We start from the raw sequence: 23516 nt of genomic DNA on the forward strand, positions 1-23516 counted from the left end.
CACACACACACACACACACACACACACACACACACACACACACACACCCTCCACTGACCCGAAGCCAGACCCCCGCCATGCACGGCAGGCCTCTCCAGGTGTCAGCCGAGGAAGAGGCAGGAGAGAGCAGCTTTCGGGTAGCACTGAGTCTTGGACACGCTCTGTCCGGGTCAAACCCCACTGGCAGCAGGAGCTCTGAATGTACGGGGGACCCCTCCTTTGGCCCCTTTAGGCCTCACACATAGTACAGTTCATCGGGCGTTGCTGAAGACGGAAGATTCAGAAACAAACCTAAGCCCATCACTGAGGGTTACCCACAGCCCCGCGTGGTAAATCATGTTAGGAAAAGCTTTCATACATCCAAGCCATGACCATTTTGTGTCTGTCTTTCTTACTCTATAGCGCAAAAAGTCCTGGATGTCGAAAGCCGGTTGTCTTGTGTGAAAACTGGAGGGTTGTGTCTGCTCTGTTCCTCTCGGCGGAGCCGAGAGGGGCCTCCCACTTACACTTAGCAAAGTCCCTTCGGTCAACCCCAGACGGCGTCTCGAAGCACAAGTTAGCTGAGCGCTGATCAGCCGCCGGCTTTCTCGGGTCCGTGTTCGTCTGCCTTCTGCAGTTCGTGGGGCTGATCAAGCCACCGCTTCCTGGCAAACATCCCTTCTAGGAGGTGAACTGAGAAATTTTGCTCTGTCTGATCTAAATGTTTGCATTTTGTTCAACTAAATTAACACGTGTAGATTGCAAGTTTCGTTTAAAGAAGACACTTGACTGAGTTTTTAAGTCTTTATCTCCTGTTCTAAGGTGCCTTTCTTGCCTCCCCTTGGCTCAGTGATTCTGAACATTCTTAATTTGCCAGTAAAACAAGTCTAACAGAGAGGAGGAAATCAGGCACAAAGTGACTAATTCTCATGCCTGTTTGCAAAGCAAACTATAAGGAATGATGCAAGTGAGCAACTAAGTGAATAGGTCACTTCATCCAGATTGAAAAAATACCATAAATGTTAACTTATCTCCCCAGAAGCTATTTTTTGCCTTAAAATGACATGGTTGTGTTTTTGTAAGAGAAACTTAATTTAATATAATTATGTGCATTTAAGTGAGCAGTTCTGGAAGTCGTGTATGACAATGCAGTTGTCTGTTTCCTGAAAACAAATAAATCAGGAATATCATCATATCCATTTCAAGCTACCATTCAAATGTAATTTCCTTTGCTCTCTTTTACTGGGATTATTTGTTTTAAAGTAAAACATTAAAAAGATGTCTATAAACAGCTAGTGTGACTGCTTTCATCTCGTCCTAACTGGTTTGTTCTGAACTAACTGGGTCCCAGTCGATGAAACTGATCGTATACAGATTTGGGGTTGAAATTAAAAATTACCTTTTTCCAGTGTTGCTGAAGAAACCATTGGTAACTGGGGAAGAGGAGAGATGATTTGCAAATGTTGTTGAGGGTATCATAAGAAAAATTAACTTGATATTATACTGAATATTTATTTTTATATGTTTTTAATTTGATATATCAAAACAGATGCCAGCGCATATGAGCCTTGTGTCAGCTATAATAAAAGGGTTTGCTAAACGAGTGATAAGAAGTGGGGACCAGCAGGTCCCCAGATGCTGGAACCCCTGGCTGCTCAGAATGACCATTTGTAGCACCTACCCAGCGCTGCCCAACCAGGGGGCTTCTGCTCCAAAAGGGATCGTCCCCTTCTGCCCTAGAACCGCCCCCTCCTTCTGTTCCACTAGCAGTTTTGCACGGTGTACATCAGTAACCGCAGTGGAATTATTTGAAAGGAGGCTCAGAGTGTTAGAGCTCTGGAACGCAAAGCAACAAAGCCCTGAGAGAGCCGCCTTAGACGCAGGAGCAAGGGTGAGGGGCTGTCACGTGAGGGGCCTCCCCCCGTGTCTCTGAGGCGTGCACCCAGGTCTCCCTGCCTGTCCTGTCACCTTCCGGAGACGACGAGTGAAAATAATCAGCAAACTTGGAACGTGCTTGCTTTGACCAACTCAAAAACGTAAACAGCTTCCAAACGCTTCCGCACCTACCTTACAGCCTCTCCCAGTCCCGCCTTTAAAAGCAAAATATACGGACAATTAGTCTACCCTCATCATGGGTACAAGCAGGTTCCCAGACCTTGAAGTGCCCACTTTCATCATCCTGCTTTCGACTACTTCAAGCACCTGGTACAAGTAAAAATTGCTTCTTTAATTTTTAAAAAGTTTTAATTAGTTACAATAAGACTTCACCCTCTGGCCTACCTAACTCCAGGTTATTGAGGTTTTTACTACATTTCCAAGCAGAAATGTATCAGATACACTACGTGCAAACTACAGATTACGCACTGCCCTGAAATCACAGCACCACAAGACTGGTGAAGGGCAATTTTTCTGTTGCGATAAATAAATAGAAAACCCGAAGGCACATTGGTGTGATAGATTTCTTTGCCCGTTCCCATGGCCCGTTCACGCCTATCATGGTTTTGTTGCCTAGTTCAAGTCCAGTGCGCTCCGGGCTAATCACCGGGGTCCAGGCTTCCCACACACCGTCACCGACTTTCTCAACTTCTCACCTGCTTGCAATTTTTTTTTTTTTTTTAGTGAGGCCCATCTCTTTCCATTACTTGCTTCTCCTTCCCCTTTCCTTTGCCTACAGTGGTGTGCCTACCTTCCAGCACTGCCAAACCCTGCCCAGCCCGTGACCCCAGGAACTAGGTACCCGCACCTTCCCCTGGGGGCAGCCCCCGTGCTCAAGGCAGCACATCACACGCAGCCCAGGTCAACAGATGCTTCTGCGTATCTGCATCTCCTCGCCGAGGCCTCCGGGCCACATGCAACACCACCTCCTGCTTCCAGGACTCGGGGGAGGAAATGCGTCGGCCCCTCCCCGGGGGAGCTCTTCCCTTAGGGACGACTAATTCTCCTGCTCTGGATCCCGACCCCCTCCTTCCCCATATCTGCGGCATCTCCCACTCAGTAACAGAAGTGAGCCTCTCCCATGACCAGCACGGCAAGAGCTCACCTTCCTCTTTCTTTCTTTCCACATCTCACCTTCTTTAGAACCCACGATTTATAGCGTACGTTGTATAAGGTACTTCTGTTTCCCCAGCATCCGTCCACCAGCCAGCAAGACAGTCAGGACCACGCCTACCCACCCCCCAGACAACCAGCTCCAGCCCTTCAGCATGACCTCCCGGAAGCACATGCTGTCCTCCCGGAAACACATGCAGTCAGCATCCCTCTTGGCTTCTCTGGGGCCGCCAACGCTGTGAACAGCCTGCCTTCCTTTTAAAACTGACCCCCCACCCCCGTTTGTCCCTGCTTCTCTGGATCAGTCCTCTCTATTCACTGTCCCAAGCTCCTTACTTTCCTTGCTTTGCGGTCAGTGCTCCAGATCCCACCCTTCTCTCCTCCCCTCACACCCTCCCCTGGTGGCTCCACCCGTGACCTCAGCTACTAACGCTGGGGTCCCACCCCATCAGGGGTCTCCAGCCCTGAGCATCAGCTCTGAATGTCTCCCTTGGGCCCGAAGTCACCTCGGTCGGACGTCCCAGACAAACTTCTTGAGGGGGACATGTCACAATATCCCCCAAGCGTCTCCCGCCAGGCCACGCAGGCAGAAGGCGCTCAAGAACCCTGAATGGGTGAAAGTGTCCTGGTCTCTCTGGCCTTTTACTCAGTTTCAGCAGCTTCCAACCCCTCACTTCAGAGGTCTTTCTCTCAAGGAGGATGTGACCCTCAGCCTCGTTCACACTGTGTCACAGATTTGATCGGCTACTTCTCCCAAAGGTCTCTGGGCTTTTCCAAAGGGAAAGAAATTAATGGAATTAATGAATGCCAAATAGGACTGGGAGAAGAAGCCCCCTCACCCCCCACAGGCCTCAGCATCCTTCGCCTCTGTCCCTCCTCCACTGACGAATACACTGCCTCAGACCCCACGGATGGTACCCAGGCCTAGATTTTGCCCATTCACCCGGAGGCCTGATTGCTCACACTTCCCTGGAGCTCCAAGGAGAAAAGGGGGTTTCGTCTCCCTTCCCTGCTCCCTGAGCCCCATGAAACCACATTCCAGCTCCCCAGCCCTCTTTATACCCTACCAATGCCAAGCCCATAGCCAGAGCTGGCCTACAGTCTGTGGATCCCAGACTTTAAAATAACTCATGAACACACTACTATATATAAAACAGGTAACCAACAAGGACCTACGGTAGAGCACAGGGAACTCTACTCAATGTTTGTGCTAACCTATAGGGGAAAAGAATCTGAAAAAGAACACATATACATGTGTAACTGAATCACTTTGCTGTGCACCTGAAACTAACACAACCTTGTAAATCACGTAAACTTCCAAAACAAGCTTAAAAAGTAGCAACTCATGCTGAGTGACTGCCCAGTGCTGAGCCAATAAGGGCTTTCCCAGGTGTTACCGAATTTAATCCTCACCACCTGACCACAGGTAACCTATCGGTTAGGATGGATTTGGCTGCGGGTATAAGAAAACCCGAGGACAGGGGCTTCCCTGGTGGCGCAGTGGTTGAGAGTCCGCCTGCCAATGCAGGGGACACGGGTTCGTGCCCCGGTCCGGGAGGATCCCACATGCCGCGGAGTGGCTGGGCCCGTGAGCCATGGCCGCTGGGCCTGTGCGTCCGGAGCCTGTGCTCCGCAACGGGAGAGGCCACAACAGTGAGAGGCCCGCGTACTGCAAAAAAAAAAAGAAAGAAAGAAAGAAAAAGAAAACCCGAGGACGTTCTATTATCCAGCATAACTTAAGTTCAGGGTGGCTCCAGACAGAGCCGTTTGTTCAGTGACGTCGGGGTTCCATCCTGCCTGCTTTCCCCCTGGTCTGGAGGAAGGTACTGGCGGATCCTCTCGCTGTCCACAAGGTGCCACCACAAGCGCCTTGATTACCTCTGGGGGGGGAGGGGCGCCAGCCCAGCGGGATGTAAATCCTTTGCCGGCCCCTGATTAGACTAATGCAGGTCACACGTTCACTCCGGAACCTGGTAGCAGTCGCACCATGATTGGCTTAAACCATTCACACCCCCCTCTTCGGAGTCTCCTGCCGGGTAGAGGATCTGGCAGCCAGGGAGGTTCTGGAATGGAGGGTTAAGAGCCTTACTAGTCAAGTTATTCATGACTTGAGAGACCTCAGGACCCTTTGCTCCCGGAAACACCCACCACGACCAGTCCCAGCCCCTACGGCTGGCAATCTGGGGACAAGGCCCGAGTGCCCACCTCCCAGGCCGCTGGTGGGGGACCACTTTCTGCCTCCACCTGGACTCCCACCTTTCTCCTCTTGTCTGCCCTTTAAGGTCCAAGGGGACCCTGGGCTTCTAGGAGAGGACCTTTCCTAGAAGCCCCTGTTTTCATTCAACCCAGAGCAGCCTGAGGAAGCTCCAGGTCTAAGAGAAGCAGCTGTCCTTCCCGTTTGCTTCTCCTTCGCTGGCCCAGAAGCCCCTCGTGGGCCAGAGAAGTTCATCCAGAGGAAGGAGCAGTGCACCAAAGGCTTTGCACATTGGGCCACTTGTTCTAGCGGATCTTTGCTGGTGGACCACTTTCTTACACCCCGGGGGACTTATGGCCTTTGAGGGATAAGACCGGGCCACAAATGCCACCTCGTGTCAATGCCCTTCAGGTGTTTTTACCGATGCGGACCCAAAACTCCCCTCACGTCTCGACTGCCCTGGGAGAGCAAAATCCTTTTACTGCCAGAGCGAAATCTAAAGCGTCTAGAGCCAAACATTTCATAAGTGGAAGCCTGAGAAGGCCGAAGGGAGACGGTGGCTCCCTCTCCAGCGGGACGAAAACAGGCCCGGCGGGTCCAGCGCGATGGGCGGCGGGGCGGCCAGGTCGGGCGGGCTCAGGGGCAGCTTCTGCGCAAACCGCAGCATCTCGCGTCTGCAGGGAGAGGGCGGGGGGACACTGGGACCCCAGGGCAGTCACCGCAGCCCGGGCCTCCCCTGGCCCAAACGCGTCTCCCGGGGTCTCCCCTCACTCCCCGAGGGCGCCCCCTTCTCCAGAGCTGGGGGAGCGCCCGGACGCCCAGCCAGGCCGGTGATCCTTCAGGAAGCCGAGATGCCAGCGACTCTACCATCAAGTCCTCTGAGGTCGCCCACCTCGGGCCCGGCTTTGGGGGTCCCAGCTCCCAAGCCTCCAGATCCTAAGGAACAGCCGCTGCCTGGACTCAGCCGGCCGCACGACGAGGACGCGTGTCAGGCCCGTGGCCGTGAAGCGCGCCTCCAGCCGGATGAGGGTCTGGCTCTGCACCTCGATGATGCGGGCCAGGTCCGGGCCAGGTGGCCTGCGAGGCGGGCCAGGAGGACCAGTGCGGGGACGTGAGGGACGGGGAATGGGCTGGGACCACTCACCAAACATGAGCTTCCCCTGGCCCTCTTCTATGTAAAATTCCAGAGGAAAGGTAAAGTTTTCGGGCACCGTCCACCACGGCTTGATCTCCGCATCCAACTGCTCCCAGCCGACTCTGAATAGGGCCAAGTCCAGGAACTTATCCCAGCAGGACTTAGGGAAACATGGAAAGGCCCAGGGTCTGCCTAAATAATGCCTCTACACAACCCACCCTAGGGAGGGGTGACCTGGCCCTGCAGCTGCTCTCAAGAAAATCCACTCCAACTAATTATCTGTTCTTTACCAATCCCTTCATCCAAATTGGATTATCTGATCCGTGTTTGCCTCCCTGATGCCCAGGAATTCAGAAGTATCTTCATTCTAGGCACTTCCCTGGCGATCCAGTGGTTGAGAATCCGCCTTCCAATGCAAGGGATGCGGGTTGGATCCCTGGTGGGGGAACTAAGATCCCACATGCTGCAGGGCAGATAAGCCCGTGCACCACAACTAGAGATGCAAACTACAGAGCAATCCGCAACTAAGACCGGATGCAGCCAAAAATTAAATAAATAAAAAGAAGAAGAAAAATAAATTAAAAAAAAAAAACTATCTTCATTCTAGTCTGAACAGATCTTGGAGCAGATCTGCCGGCCGTGAACCAGGCCTGGGGTTGTGGGGTGGAAGGTTCTGGAATAGGGGTTTCCAAGTGGCCTCGCTGGTTCAGACAGGCACTGCCATAACAAAATCCCACGGGCTGTGGGCTTTCTCACAGTCCTGGAGGCGGAAAGTCCAAGACCAAGGCACCAGCAGATCTGGCGTCTGGTGAGATCTCCCTGGTTCGCAGGCAGCCTCCTTTCGGCTGTGTCCTGACGTGGCTAAAGGGGAGCGCAAGCTCTCCAGGGCCTCTTTTAGAAGGACACTCATCACCTTCATGATGAGGCTCCCTTCCAAAGCCTCACCTCTGAGACCATCGCCTCGGGGGTTTGGAACTCAGCGTAGGCCTTGTGGGTGCACAAACCTTCAGACCGTAGGGTGCCGCCTGCCGACCACACAGTAGCCACGTTTATTCTCCTGCATCAAGAGAGAGGAACACAGAGCCTCTTTATGGGATGGGTGGGAGGGAGCCTATCACAGGATTTGGCTGCATGAGTCTAAGGAGTGTTTAGAGAAGCAGAGGCCAGTTTTGTAAAAATTGGGCAATTTGTGGGACTTCCTGGTGGTCCAGTGGGTAAGACTCCACGCTCCCAGGGCAGGGGGCTCAGGTTCCATCCCTGGTCGGGGAACTAGATCCCACACGCATGCCACAACTAAGAGCCCGCATGCCGCAACTAAGACCCAGCGCAGCCAAAATAAATAAATAATTTTTTTTTTTTTTGCGGTACGTGGGCCTCTCACTGTTGTGGCCTCTCCCGCTGTGGAGCACAGGCTCCGGACACGCAGGCTCAGCGGCCATGGCTCACGGGCCCAGCTGCTCTGCGGCATGTGGGATCTTCCCAGACCAGGGCACGAACCCGTGTCCCCTGCATTGGCAGGGGGACTCTCAACCACTGTGCCACCAGGGAAGCCCAATAAACAATTTCTTTAAAAAAAATGGGACAATTTGTGGTTATCTTGGCAATTCTGAGGAGGCAAGGATATCAATTGGTCTTTTTTTTTTTTTTTTTAGCCCTGCCACATGGCTAGTGGGATCGTAGTTCCCCAAGCAGAGATTGAACCCAGGTCCTTGGCAGTAAAAACCCTAACCACTGGGCCACCAGGGAATTCCCAGATTAATTCGTCTTGATTGCAGAGTGTCATTGTCTCTGCCTGGTTTCAAACCTAGTTACAGAGTAAGTGCTCTTTCCCCATCTGTTCCATCACAATCACGGAGTGGTCTTGACTAGTGAAAATGTTCTGCAAGAGATGTTTATGTTTGGCAAGAAATGTTTGTTAGAGTTTATCTGCCAGCTTCCTGCTGCAACTTGTGGGTCTGTTTTTTCACTTTTCAGTCTCCCTTTTCGGCCTAAGGCAAAAAGACAGAAGACAAAGGACATTCATCTACAGGGTTCAGACCCACCATCCCATCATCAAAATCCATCCATCACACGGTTATTTGGAGAACATGGTCTGCATCTCCACTACAGTTAGTTCCATGTGCCTTTGGTTGCAAGATGAGGTGATGAATCATTTAAAAAGATCATGAGGGAATTCCCTGGCAGTCCAGTGGTTAGGGCTCCACGCTTCCACTGCAGGGGGCACGGGTTCAATCCCCGGTCGGGGAACTAAGAGCCCACAAAGCCGCACAGCACGGCCAAAATAATAATAATAATTAAAATTTAAAAAGATCATGACTGCACAGTAGCACTTAAGACTGGACAGGATACAGATAATTACTAGAAACAAAGTGATTATCAATCGTATTCATAGGCTGCCAAGGAAAGAGCCTAGATTTCAAAACCAGGCCATGAAATCGGGTCCTATTCCATCCGAATCTGTTCTAGAAAGCCAGGTCATCTTTCCTTTTAACCAACCACAAATGATTCTCCCTGACCAATAGTGAACCAGGGTAGCAAGCAATGTTTGCTAACAAACGAAGTTCTTAGCTGGCCAAGAAGGAAACAAAGGCTGCGTAATTATCCATAACCAGAGACAAAGTTTGGACCACCTCTTCTAGTTAGGTTATTTCTACCACTGGAATGGGAGCAGCCAGAACGGAGGTGAAGAGGGACTTGGTTATCTGGCCAGGTCTCCTGCAAGCTCTGCTGAAGAGGCCATTCTTCCCTCGTTTTGCGTCTCTGAGTATCTTTCTCAGAGAAGCAGTTTTCTGTAGGAGTAGGTGTTTTAAAATTGGAAAGTTTCTAAACGTTACTCTATATACGCAAGATAGGTTTTGGTAATAATCAGGTGAAGTCCTGGGGGCTTGCTGGGTGGCGCAGTGGTTGGGAGTCCGCCTACCGATGCAGGGGACATGGGTTCGAGCCCTGGTCCGGGAGGATCCCACATGCCGCGGAGCGGCTAGGCCCGTGAGCCATGGCCGCTGAGCATGCGCGTCCGGAGCCTGTGCTCCACAACGGGAGATCCCGCGATAGTGAGAGGCCCACGCACCGCAGTGAAGAGTGGCCCCCACTCGTCGCAACTAGAGAGGGCCCTCGCACAGAAACGAAGACCCAACACACCCAAAAATAAATAAATAAATTTATTTTTAAAAAAAAATAATAATAATCAGGTGAAGTCCTGTTGTCCACATAAAAGGAGTACCTTATACAGCCACTGGGGAGAACAGGATGGAGGTTTCTTAAAAAACTAAAAATAGAGCTACCATACGACCCAGGATTCAGTTATACATATATACATTATTTTCTTTCATAATTGAGATTTTATTGATCAGTACACAGACATTTCAATTTGTTGGATTTTTTGTTTGTTTTGTTTTGTTTTTAATTTTTTGGCCATGCTGCGCGGCACACGGGATCTTAGGTTCCCTGGCAAGGGATGGAACCCACGCCCCCTGCAGTGGAAGCGTAGAGTCTTAACCACTGGACCACCAGGGAAGTCCCAGACATTTCAATCTGTAGACAATACTTAACATAGGTATGAAAAATCTAAAAAATCACGTAGTTGTGATTCTTTTCTGAACAGTTATTCCAGTGACTTTCCAGCTTAAAATTTGGAAGCAAATTTTCCTTAACAGGATATCAAGTACCAATATCTTCAAATATGGATACACCGTTACATCATAAATCTCACTAATACACAAGTTAATATCATACACACTGCATACTCAACGTGTCAATTGTTCGCAGCACATTAAAAAAGTTACTAGGAAAGGTGGACTACCAGGACCAAAGATGTTACAGAGTGCACAGAATTCTGCCCAGGAGGGCCAAAGTCAAGGAGTGAGCGGTTTGCTTTAGGAAACAATTCTACCAAAAACAACACGGGAAGCGAAGCAATATAAAGTGTCCAAGACATTAAATGCATAACTGACTCCACATTGCCATTTAGTATGCTTTGTATTATAGGATATAAAAGCTACCGCCCATCTATGGAATGTTAGGCTGACACCCAAGACAATCAAAGCCTCCCGTATTAAATATCCCACTCTTTTCTGGTTGTACCAAAAAATAAACAACCAGCAAATGATTTCACCTCGTTAAAAAAAGCATTTACACTTAAAAAAATGGGATGGGGTGGGATAGCCTCCTTTTAAAAAACGTTTCTAGAGCTCCTAATAAGCTTGCATTTACAAACTAGTTGCTAAAAATCTTCCTCTGGATCGTGCAAGAAGGGAGACAGGGACCGCTGATAGGACCGGGTGTGTGGTATTAATCAGACTGGGCTTCTTTCCCTCGTGCTTCGTCAGAGGCCGGGCTGTCATCGTTTTTAGTTCCAACGTTTTCTGCAGGTAAGTCTTCTTTAGTCTCCTGGTTAGCCACTTCGGCCTGTTTTCCCTTTGCTCCCCTTTTCCCTTTTGTTTGCACTTTCTTGTCTGAAGATTTATCCTTTCCCGCCGCCCTTTTTGGCTTTGGTTCCACTTTTGCAGGAGCCGGTTTAGCTGACAACCTCACCGATCTCCTTCGCCGCCCCCTGGGGGAGCTGACCTTGCTCTTGGGCGTGCTGGTCGGGGGGCGCGCGCCTGAGGGGTGCCTGCTGGCGGGCGTGGTGCCAAGAGAGCCTTTGGTAAGTAGGGCTGCTGGCCGCTGCCACTCCTCCTACGCCCCAACCCCAGCTGCTGGGACCTGCCTATACATTCTTTTGCATATTCTTTTCCGTTATGGTTTATCACAGGGTATTGAATAGAGTTCCCTGTGCTCTACAGCAGGACCTTGTTGTTGATCCATCCTATGTATGATACTTTGCATCTGCTAACCCCAGACTCCCACTCCATCCCCCCTCCCCCCTCCCCCTTGGCAACCACATGTCTGTTCTCTATGTCTGGGAGTCTGTTTCTGTTTCATAGATAAGTTCATTTGATTCATATTTTCGATTCCTCATATAAGTGATGTCATATGATATTTGTCTTTCTCTGTCTGACTTACTTCACTTAGTATGAGCATCTCCAGGTCCATCCATGTTGCTGCAAATGGCATTATTTCATTCTTTTTATGGCTGAGTAATATTCCATTGTATATATATGTACCACATCTTTATCCACTCATCTGTCGATGGACGTTTAAGTTGTTTCCATGTCCTGGCTATTGTAAATAGTGCTGCTATGAACATAGGGGTGCATGTATCTTTTCAAATTAGAGTTTTCTCCAGATATATGCCTAGGAGTGGGATTACTGGGTCATATGACAACTCTGTTTTTAGTTTTCTGAGGAACCTCCATACTGTTCTCCATACTGGATGCACCAATTTACATTCCTACCAACAGTGTAGAAGGGTTCCCTTTTCTCCACACCCTACAGAGGATTAAGTTTAAATGTGTATAGGTGACCCCCGCTTCATGACACTTCACTTTATTGAGCTTCTCAGATATTGCATTTTCTACAAATTGAAGGTCTGTGGCAACTCTGTGTGGGTCAAGTCTGCCGGCACCATTCTTCCAACAGCATTTGCTCACTTTGTGTCTCTGCGTCACTCTTCAGCAATTTTCACAACATTCCAAATTTTTTCATTACTATTATATTTGTTGCAGTGACCTCTAATCTATCATTATTTGGGGGCTCCAAGAACCGCACTCACATGAGCTGGCAAACTTAATAAATGTTGTGTGTGTTCTGGCTGCTCCGTCGACCGGCCATTCCTACATCTCCCTCCCTCTCCTCAGGCCTCCCTGTTCCCTGAGACACACAATATTGAAATTAGGCCCATTAATCTCCCTACAATGGCTTCCAAGTGTTCAAGTGAATGGAAGAGTTGCACGTCTCTCAGTATACATCAAAAGCTAGAAATGATGAAGCTTAGTGAGGAAAGCCGAGACAGGCTGAAAGCTGGGCCTTTTGCACCAAACAGTCACGTTGTGAATGTAAAGGACAAGTTCCTGAAGGAAATTTAAAATGCTGCTCCAGTGAACACACGGATGATAAGGAAGAGAAACAGCCTTATGGCTGATATGGAGGAAGTTTTAGTGTCTGGACAGAAGATCAAACCAGCCACAACATTCCCTTAAGCCAAAGCCTAATCCAGAGCAAGGCTCTAACTCCCTTTAACTCCCTGAAGGCTGAGAGAGATGAGGAAGCTGCAGAAGCAAAGTCTGAAGCCAGCAGAGGCTGGTCCATGAGGCTGAAGGAAAGGAGCCGTCTCCATAAGAACAAAGTGCAAGGGGAAGCAGCACGTGCTGATGGAGAAGCTGCAGCAAGTTATCCAGAAGATCCGGCTGAGATAATTCATGAAGGTGAACAGATTTTCCAGGTAGACGAAACAGCCTTCTACTGGAAGAAGATGCCATCTAGGACTTTCATAGATGGAGAGGAGAAGTCACTGCCAGGCTGTGAAGCTTCAGAGGGCAGGCTGACTCTCCTGTTAGGAGCTAATGCAGCTGGCGACTTTAAGTGGAAGCCAATGCTCATTGACCATCTGAAAATCCTAGAGCCCTTAAGAATTATGCTAAATCTCCTCTGCCTGTGCTCTCTAAATGGGACAAAAAAGCCTGCATGACAGCACATCTGTTTACAATATGATTTACTAAATATTGTAAGCTCACTGTTGAGACCTACTGCTCAGACAAAAAGATTCCTTTCAATATATTACTGCTCGCTGACAATGCACCTGGTCACCCCAGAGCTCTGATGGAGACGGACAACGAGATTCATGTCGTTTTCATGCCTGGTAATATAACATCCGTTCTGCAGCCCACGGATCAAGGAGTCATTTGATTTTAAGTCTCATTATTTAAGAAATACATTTCACTGGGCTTCCCTGGTGGCGCAGTGGTTAAGAATCCACCTGCCAATGCAGGAGACACGGGTTTGAGCCCTGGTCCAGGAAGATCCCTCAGGCCGTGGAGCAACTAAGCCCATGCGCCACAACTACTGAGCCCACGAGCCGCAACTACTGAAGCCCGCGTGCCTAGAGCCTGTGCTCCGCAACAAGAGAAGCCACCACAATGAGAAGCCCCACACCGCAACGAAGAGTAGCCCCCGCTCGCCGCAACTAGAGAAAGCCCACACACAGCGACGAAGACCCAACACAGCCAAAAATAAATTAATTAATTTAAAAAAAGAAAAGAAATACCTTTCGCAAGGCTACAGATGCCATAGATAGTGATTCCTCTGATGAATCTGAACAAAGTCAATTGAAAAACTTCTGGAAAGTATTCTCCATCCTAGATGCCATTAAGAACAGAACATTTGTGATTCATGGGAAGAATCACACTAACCAACATTAACAAGAGTTTGGAAGAAGTTGATTCCATCCCTCATGGATGACATGGAGGGGTTCAGACTCCAGTGGAGGAAGGAACTACAGATGTGGTGGAAACAGCAGGAGAGCTAGACTCAGAAGTGGAGACTGAAGATGTGACTGAATTGCTGCAGTCTCAGGATAAAACCTGAATGGATGCGGAGTTGCTTCTTATGGATGAGCAGAGAAAATGGATTCTTGAGATGGAATCTACTCCTGGTGAAGATGCTGTGAAGATCGCTGAAATGACAACAAAAGATTTCAAATGAGATTTTTTTTAATGCTTTATCAACATAAACTGTGTTGATAAAGCAGTGGTAGAACTTGAGAGAAACGACTCCAATTTTGAAAGAAGTTCTACTATGGGTGAGATGCTATCAAACAGCGCTGCATGCTACAAAGAAACTGTTCCTGAAAGGAAGAGACAATCCATGAGGCAAACGTCACCGTGGTCTTATTTTAGAAACTGCCCCAGCTGCCCCGACCTTTGGCAGCCATCACCCTGATCAGTCAGCAGCCACCAGCATGGAGGCAGGACCTTCTACCAGCAAAAAGATTAAGACTCATTGAAGGCTGGGATGATGTTAGCAGTTTTTAGCAATTTAGTATTTTTAATTAAGGGGTGTACATTTTTTTAGATATAATGCTATTGCACACTTAATAGACTACAGTGTAGTCTAAACATAACTTTTATATGCACTGGGAAACGAAAATATTCACGTGACGTTTTACTGCGATATTCACTTTATTGCAGTGGTCTGAACCCAAACCCCCAATATCTCGGAGGTGTGCCTGTAGATCTGTGAAAGAGTCGTGAAACCTTTCCGTTCACCACTAGGGGGCACCAAAGGACAATGACAATAGAGCAAAATGAAAAAGGCTGGCGCTGTTACCAAAGATGTATCTTGTTTTCTTGTCTGGAGTTGAAGTTAACTACTTCATGTCACTGTTGGGTTCAGGGTGGGACAAAATATGCCATCATGGCATGTTGACTATTCTGAATTAAAGTAATTTAAGAAAGAGCTGAGGCAAGAGGGAAATTTTGACCCTCCTGTCTCCCTGGAAACAGGAAACAAATCTCCCCTGTGAGAGGTGGATTCCTTGCCTGCGGGGTAGAAGGGCACCCTTATCACCAGCGATGGGGAACTGGGGTCCGAGAAACCTGTATAAACACACCTTGTTGCTCCTTTACTACCCAAACCCAAACTCTGTTTAGATTCTTCACTAACTGAGCACCCAAAGCTTTCTTTTCTCTGTCAATTTCTCACAGAGTTATTGTTTCTTTGTCTAAAAATTATAAAAGCTGCCTCTCTGGCCACTGCCGAGGTCCCGTTTCTACGAGACCTCAGTGGCACAATTAAAATGTGTTTCTTTTTCTTCTGTTATTATGTCTTGTGTCGATTTTATTATTAGTCCAGCCACAAGAACTCAAGAGGGATAGAAGGGGAAATCTCCCCTCTCTAGCACCATCATTGGCTTGACCTGAAGCTCTTGGGCTGGTAGTTCTCTTCCAAAGGTCATTTACTTCTGGACGATACATAAGGATGCAGTAACGTTTCCCAATAAAATCCTTTCAATCAAGGCAATGATAGTTTTTCTCCTGATTTTTGAAAGTTCAGTCTCTTTCAAAAGAGTAAATTTCCAAGTTTCCAATCATGTGGAGTCTGAATAGGTGGCTATTTGGGGAAGCTTGCTTACACCTATTGATGATAAAACTGGACACATCATAGAAGTCCTCTGTACTACTTAGAACTGTAAGCGTGCAATATGGCAGAGTCCACAGTCAGAAGTGGTTTCCTAGATGCATGGGTTACTCTATGTGATAGGGACAGAGTAAAGGGACAAAGTAGTTGATTAAGTAGTCAATCCCACTAGGGGACTGTAAGTAAAGAAAGAAGTATGGGACACCCCTGTAAGTTAATGATTACTCAAGAAAGCAGGTTTGGGAAGAAATAGACAAATTCTTAGAAAGGTATAACCTTCCAAGACTGAACCAGGAAGAAATAGAAAATATGAACAGACCAATCAGAAGTAATGAAATTGAAACTGCAATTAAAAATCTTCCAACAAACAAAAGTCCAGGACCAGATGGCTTCACAGGTGAATTCTAACAAACATTTAGAGAAGAGCTAACACCCATCCTTCTCAAACTCTTCCAAAAAATTGCAGAGGAAGGAACACTCCCAAATTCCTTCTACGAGGCCACCATCACCTTGATACCAAAACCAGACAAGGATGTCACAAAGAAAGAAAACTACAGGCCAATATCACTGATGAACATAGATGCAAAAATCCTCAACAAAATACTAGCAAACAGAATCCAACAGCACATTAAAAGGATCATACACCATGATCAAGCAGGGTTTATCCCAGCAATGCAAGGATTCTTCAGTATACACAAAGCAAATTTTAGGATTACTTGTTCTAGTTCTGTGAAAAAAGTCCTGGGTACTTTGATAGGAATTGTATTAAATCTGTAGACTGTCTTGGTTTAGTATGGTCATTTTAACGATATTAATTCTTCCACACCATGAACACGGTATATTTTTCCATCTGTTTGTGTCATCTTCAATGTCATCAGGGTATTATAGATTTCCAAGTACAGGTCTTTTATCTCCTTAGGTAGGGTTATTCCTAGGTATTTTATTCTTTTCAATGCGATTGTGAGATTGTTTCTTTAATTCCTCTTTTGGATAGTTTGTTGTTAGTGTCAGTTCATCTTTTAACACATTGATGAACCAATATCTATAATCACTAGGAACTAAAGTCCACACTTGATTCGGATTTCCTTAGTTTTCACCTACTGTTCTTTTCCTGTTCTGGGGTCCTGTATTACGTTTAATCATCATGTCACCGTAGGCCCCTCTTGGCTGTTGTAGTTCCTTAGACTTTCCTTGCTTTTTACCTTGACAATTTTAAGGAGCACTGGTCAGGTATGTTATAAGATGCCCCTCTATTGACATGCGTCTGATTCTTTCCTCATGATTAGACTGGAGTTTTGAGTTTGGGGAAAGAAGCTGGAGAGGTGATGTGCCATCCCGTCATATCAAAGGTGTGTACAATCAACCTGACTTCACTCTCCATGGTGACCTTGATCACTGTAGCCAAGGTAGGCTTGTCAGGTTTCTGCACTGGAAAGCTACACTCAAACACCCTTCCATGTCACTCTGTGTAGCCCACACCTAATTAAAACACAAGGAGTCAGGCTCCACCTCCTGGAGGGCAGAGTATCTGCATGAATTACTTAGAATTTTTCTGCATGGGAAGTTTGTCTATTCTCCCTGGCTTATTTATTCAGTCATTTATTTGTATCAATATAGACCCATGTCTCACTAATATTTTTAAAGAACCAGCTTCTGGCTTTGCTTTTCCTAGTGTTTTGTATTCCACGGGTTTCTGCTCAAACCGCTTTATTTCCTTAGTTGTTGTTTCCTTAAGATGATTCTGTTTTCTCTAATTTTGGGAGTTGAACATTTACCTCATTTGTTTCATTCTTTCTGATAACTGTAGTATGAGAAGGGGTCAGCAAGTTTCCTCCCCAGCTCCCTCCACCCACCCAGGCATCCTCTCCAGGGCTCTGGAAACACTGCTAGGCTTGGGTGTGAGACTCCAAGTCTGCTCCCATGGCTGCCGTTTCTCTAGGGATGTGAGCTGCTCCACCCTCCTGACAGACCTCTTCAAGGATGCTTTGCATTATATAAACATCCCACTCCCTTTAAATGTCCATGGGGCTTGCTTTGGCACAGAAAGACAACGAGTTACTTTTTTTTTTTTTTTTTTGCGGTACGCGGGCCTCTCACTGCCGTGGCCTCTCCCAACACGGAGCACAGGCTCCGGACGCGCAGGCCCAGCGGCCATGGCTCACGGGCCCAGCCGCTCCGCGGCATGTGGGATCTTCCCAGACTGGGGCACGAACCCATGTCCCCTGCATCGGCAGGCGGACTCTCAACCACTGCACCACCAGGGAAGCCCCCCCACCCCCCTATTATTTTTAAGAGAAGTATGGCATTTCCAAATGTGGTCAATTCCTAGTCCCGAGAGCTGATCCCAGAGTTAGCCACCAGATGGAGGACCATCTTATCAATTACACATCCAGCTAGTTCTGTAAAAGTAACACAAAAGGCCTCTTGCCTCAGAGTTTTACCGGTTTCCCAAAGCACTCTAAATGTTTAAATTTCCTGTACATAATCATATTTATAAAGGGAATAGGTAAAAGGAAAAATAAATAAGCTTATTTATCCACATCATTCACCAAAACCATCTATTCAAGACTTGGGACTTCCCTGGTGGTTCAGTGTGTAAGACCAGGCTCCTGATGAAGGGGGCCCTGGTTCGATCCCTGGTCAGGGAACTAGATCCCATATGCCGTGTGCATGCTGCAACTAAGAGTCCGCGTGCTGCAACCAGAAAGATCACATGCCACAACTAAGACCCAGGGCAGCCTAAATAAATAAATATTTAAAAAAAAAAAAAAAAAAAGAAGCTGAGACTTATAACCCCTGTGAGTAGCCGGTGAGAATTCCACACCTGCCCCCAGCCTTGCCCCGAAGCCAGAGCCCCCAGAATGTCTCCTGAGGGAGACCCTGGTCCTTGTTTAGTCCTAAATGGATTCGTTAGTTCGTCTGTTATTCAGCAAAGGAAAAATTCAGAACTCTGACAGAAATCTATCAAAAGGGATGTCCAGAAGAGTCCTCGGAATAGTCGACATGAGAGGACATTGGCGAGAACTGGATAATAACCCACCCTCTGCTCTTGAGAATGTCTTTCCTTGGACAACATGGAAACTCAGAACGAGGAAGGGAAAGAGGTCGATGATGAAGACACATTCCTGCCTCACCTGAACCTGCAATGCACAGTCACTCTCAAGACCACCTCTTCATTTATCAGTCAAGGCACGGAGAGCTGCGCTCGTCTACCTGCTGAGGAAGCGGTGCTCACATGAGCGGCCGCGCTCACACATCACGGGACACACGGGCTTCCTCCTGCACCCAACCTCCGCCACGGCCCCGCACACGCCCGACTCACTAGGCTCCCTTAACGCCAGCTCACCAGGCTTCGTCCTCGTGAAGGCAGGAACCTCGGTGGGCGCTGAGCTCCGGGCGTGTCAGCCCACCCGGCCTTCCAGAATGACCCCGGCTGCGGGAGAGGGAGAGGCACAAAGGCCTCACCTGTCGGCACCCAGGCCAGACCTCAGCTGAACAGAGGCGCCCTGCGTGCATCCTCCCCTCTCACGGTGTCCCCCTCCCGCGGTCCCCGCCCCCGTCCCCCAGGCGTCCCCGTCCCCGCCCCGCGTGGTTTCCCACATCCGGACGCCTGACCAGGTGGAGGTGGAAGGCTGGGGGCCGCCTAACACCTGTCCTGGCACCTGTCCTGCGTCTGAGGCCCACGTCCCCCTCTGCCGGGTCCGCTTCCCTGCTTTCCCCTCCGCACCTGCCGGACCCAAGAGCGCTCCCTAAGGAGCATCTGCACATATTACCATCTCAAAATCTGCTTCCCAGGCTTCCCTGGTGGCGCAGTGGTTGAGGGTCCGCCTGCCGATGCAGGGGACACGGGTTCGTGCCCCGGTCCGGGAGGATCCCACATGCCACGGAGCGGCTGGGCCCGTGGGCCATGGCCGCTGAGCCTGCGCGTCCGGAGCCTGTGCTCCGCAACGGGAGAGGGGGCACAGCAGTGAGAGGCCTGCATACCGCAAAAAAAACACCTCTGCTTCCCGAAAAACTAAACTTGCGATAATTACGTCAGGAGTGGTCTCCCCCAAAACGGGCAAAAAGGTGGATTTTGGTGCTGAAGCCCTACTGCCTGGAGCCCACACAAGTGTCTGGTGGAGCACAGACAGCCTCGGGCACAAGGTCATGATCCACGTGGGAACTTCCATCACTAGTCAACTTAGTGTATAATGTCAAGGAAATTGGACAACAGAGGAATTAGGCGGCTTTGTTAAGCTTGACTGAAGTTCTGAAGGAGAACAGTAATTCTCGAGTTTAGAAGGCATGAGTCACCCCATGGGCTGGTTAGAATAGATTGTTGCACCCCAAGCCCAGATTTTCTGATCACTCCGGGGCGAGTTCTGAGAATTTACATCTCTCACAAGTTCCCAGGTGATGCTGATACTGCTTTGGGGGACCACACCTTGAGAACCACTGCCTAGAAAATCTCAATGAAAGGCTGAGTGCAGTTAACACAATTATAGACAAGTGTGAAAGCCAGAACCTCATTGCTAGAAAAGAAGTTCTCACTTCCTGCAGGAGAGCAGAGAATGCTGAGGCCCAGGCCTTCACCCACAGAGAGTAGTGAGCTCCAGAGTGAAGCTTCCGTTGAAAGAAGGACGGCTCTGACAAGATTGGAAAAGGTTGGGACCCTGCTATCTGGGTTGATGCCCCTGAAAATCTTTGTTCCCAAATCCCTCCAAGCCTGCAGGAGTGGCCCAGACCTCCCTGTTAAAAGCTAACATCCCGGGGCTTCCCTGGTGGCGCAGTGGTTAAGAATACGCCTGCCAGTGCAGGGGGACACGGTTCGAGCCCTGGTCCGGGAAGATCCCACATGCCGCAGAGCAACTAAACCCATGAGCCACAACTACTAAGCCCGCGCGCCACAACTACTGAAGCCCACGCACCTAGAGCCTGTGTTCCACAACAAGAGAAGCCACCGCAATGAGAAGCCCGTGCACCACAAAGAAGAGTAGTCCCCGCTCGCCACAACTAGAGAAAGCCTGTGCACAGCAACAAAGACCCAACGCAGCCAATAAATAAATAAGTAAAATAATTTAAGAAAAAAAACAAAAAACTAACATCCCCTGCTTGCTTGAAGACAATACAGACACAACATGTGCCTCCCCCAAACGCCCCAGGATCTGCTCCACAGGCTTTTAGGCCAATAACTAACGACAGGCTGGCTGGGTGTGTGCTGCCCTGTTAAGTTGCTGCCGAAGCTAGCCAGCTTGTGCCAGCAGGAACCTGGAGAGGATGCAAGGACCAGATGCTGGTGGTACTTGATGAAGAGCAGGCAGAACATAAGGTTGGACAAGGGGGAGGTTATCCATCTTGTGAGCACTTTCGACAGACAGAGAGTTTAATACCTGACAAGGATCCCGAGATGAGGCAATCTCACCACTAGGATGGCTCCCAGAAACAGAGAAAACCGTAGCCCACACTAGTGAAGCAGAAATGTTGGCACGTAGCAAAAGGTGGAAGAATGCATTTAAAGGCTCAAAGTCAGACGGCGGAATGTTATTCAGCCTTTAAAAAGAACACAGTCCTTTCAGAGAGACAGCTACACTCCCATGTCTGCTGCAGCGTTATTCACAATAGCCAAGATATGGAAGCAACCACACTGCCCATCAACGGATGAGGACAAAGGAGCTAAGGTGTGTATACACACAGTGGAATATTATTCAGCCAGAGAAGGGAGGGCATCCTGCCACTGGCAGCAACACGGATGGACTCTGAGTACACAGTGCTAAGTCAGACAGAGAAAGACAAATCAAGTATGGTATCACTTACACGTGGAATTTTAAAAAGCCAAACTCGTACAAACAGAGTGAAATGGTGGTTACCAGAGGCCAGGGGGTTGGGGGATAAGAGAGATGTAGTTTAACGGCACAAACTTACAATAAGTAGTAAATAAGCTATAGAGATCTAACGCATAGTATAATGAATATAGACAACAATACTGTACTATAATCAAATTTTCTAAGAGACTAGAACTTTAAAAAGAAAGGATTGGGGCTTCCCTGGTGGCACAGTGGTTGGGAGTCCGCCTGCCAATGCAGGGGACGCAGGTTCGTGCCCTGGTCCGGGAAGATCCCACATGCCGCGGAGCGGCTGGGCCCGTGAGCCATGGCCGCTGAGCCTGCGCGTCCGGAGCCTGTGCTCCGCAACGGGAGAGGCCACGGCGGTGAGAGGCCCGCGTACCCCCAAAAAAAAAAAAAAAAAGAAAAGAAAGAAAGGATTGGTAAAAAGAAAGGATTAGGAGTGGCCCAGGTTCAATCCCTGGTCGGGGAACAGAGATCCCATGAGCCATGTGGCTCAGCCAAAAAAAAAAAAAGGATAATTGCGTAATGTGATGGAGGTGCTAACTATCACTACAGTGGCACAGGTTGCATGCTAAACTAGGGTCTCTGAGAGCAGTCGGGGTGATGACCACCCTTCTCCAAACAAGAGGCCCAGTGATGCCACTGAACCCTCCAAAGCCAGAAAGATGCAATCGTGAGTGGCCAGGTGCAAGGGTCACTCTCACAGGGGTTAATGGAACATGGCATCTCTAGGGGAAAAATATCTGGGTAGCCAATAGGGGTACTACTTAGTCTGTACATAAAAAATCAAGCTGGATGGTCAGGAGGCTGAGGGCAGCAGCCACAGTAAAAAGTTCTGCTGTGGCCCAGCCTCCCGATGGAGGCCAGTTTCCAAACCTGAAACTCAGTGACCTGCAGGAGGAAGGAGCTGGCAGTATTGTGGCAACTGTACATGGTAATGATTCCGGAGTCCTTCACATCCAGGAACCTAGAGTCACTTACACAGGTAATGTACACTGGAAAAAGAGAATTACTCAAGCATCGTAGGCAACTGGACACAAGGTCGTAGTTGACGTGGATACCTATGGGCTTGGGGCATCATCGTGGCCCCCTGCTGGAGTGCGACCTGTGGCAGTCAGGTGATAAATGGAGTCCTGGCCCACCGGGGTCCACTGGATCTATACCCACTTGTTGGTCATCTCCCAGCTCCCATTTCCCAGCGTATGATTGGAATGTTCATACTTGAGGCTGGCACGACCCCAGCACCAGAGCTGGACCCCAAGAAGGTTAAAACTCAGATGAATGCACCTGACCCCCAGACTTCAGTAGGTCTGGGGTGCGTTCTGAGAACTTGCATCTCTAACAGGCTTTAGTGGACTTGGGAGCAGAAAAGGACACTGGCGGGTCCAGGCTGTGCCAACGGCAAGCCCCGTCTTTTGGGCTAAGTGATCCTGCACATCCTATAGTCTGAGGGGTATCAGTGGTGGGAAAATAATGCCATGTGGAATTTACAGCATACCCCCATGGGAGAGTCATAATGCAGACCCTGAGGCCCTGGAGGAAGGCCACAGTCATCTGCAATGGAGATTCACACACCTTTGGAAAAGCACTCCTGCCACAGGGCACCACGTGACTGTACAGCCACATCCAGAATCCCTGAGCTGGGTCCTGTCAGAACCACCAAGTCGCTAGATCAGGTGGGCCAAGCAGCAGTCCGTCATGAGATGGAAGTGGTGCAGCTGGGGCGTCACCAAAGCAGGACCCGAGGGCACAAGGAGCTGCATGAAGAGACCCCATCACCCACCACTGCTGCACCAGCCCTGCCCTCAGCTCACGCCTCTGGCTGCATGGGGGGGGGGCTGGGAAAGACAGTGGGGGTGGGGAATCCCCCCACGGGAAGGGCTTCAGATGGCGCCCCTGGTCATCCGCTGTGTGGAGAGGGACCCAAAGTTAAAACACATACAGCCTCATGTGCAGAGGCAACGTACTCCCTATTAACTGTGAGAGAGTCCGTCCCACCACCAAAGGGCAACAAGAAACTAGGAGGTCTGGGTAGAGGCAGGTGTTTGGATCCATTCAGGTGTAGGCATGAGGTCCAAGTGTTTTTCTGGTGTGAGTTAACCACCCATCAGGCCAGGTAGACTAACCGACTTGGGAGCCGATGTTGGCCGGTCTCTGTCATTGGCCACCAGAGCATGCACCATGCACCGTGGGCACGTGAAGGCATCAGCCACGGTGAAGGGAGGGATCCTGTGTGTGGACCCGTGGCCTCGGCTCTCAGTCACCCAGGCTGGTCTAGCGCCTGCCACTGCTGAGCACCAGTCCTGCCAGCAGCAGA

This window comes from Monodon monoceros, unplaced genomic scaffold (genome assembly GCF_005190385.1).
Source record: "Monodon monoceros isolate NGI ecotype Baffin Bay Population unplaced genomic scaffold, NGI_Narwhal_1 Super_Scaffold_15, whole genome shotgun sequence".
Lineage (NCBI taxonomy): Eukaryota > Metazoa > Chordata > Mammalia > Artiodactyla > Monodontidae > Monodon > Monodon monoceros.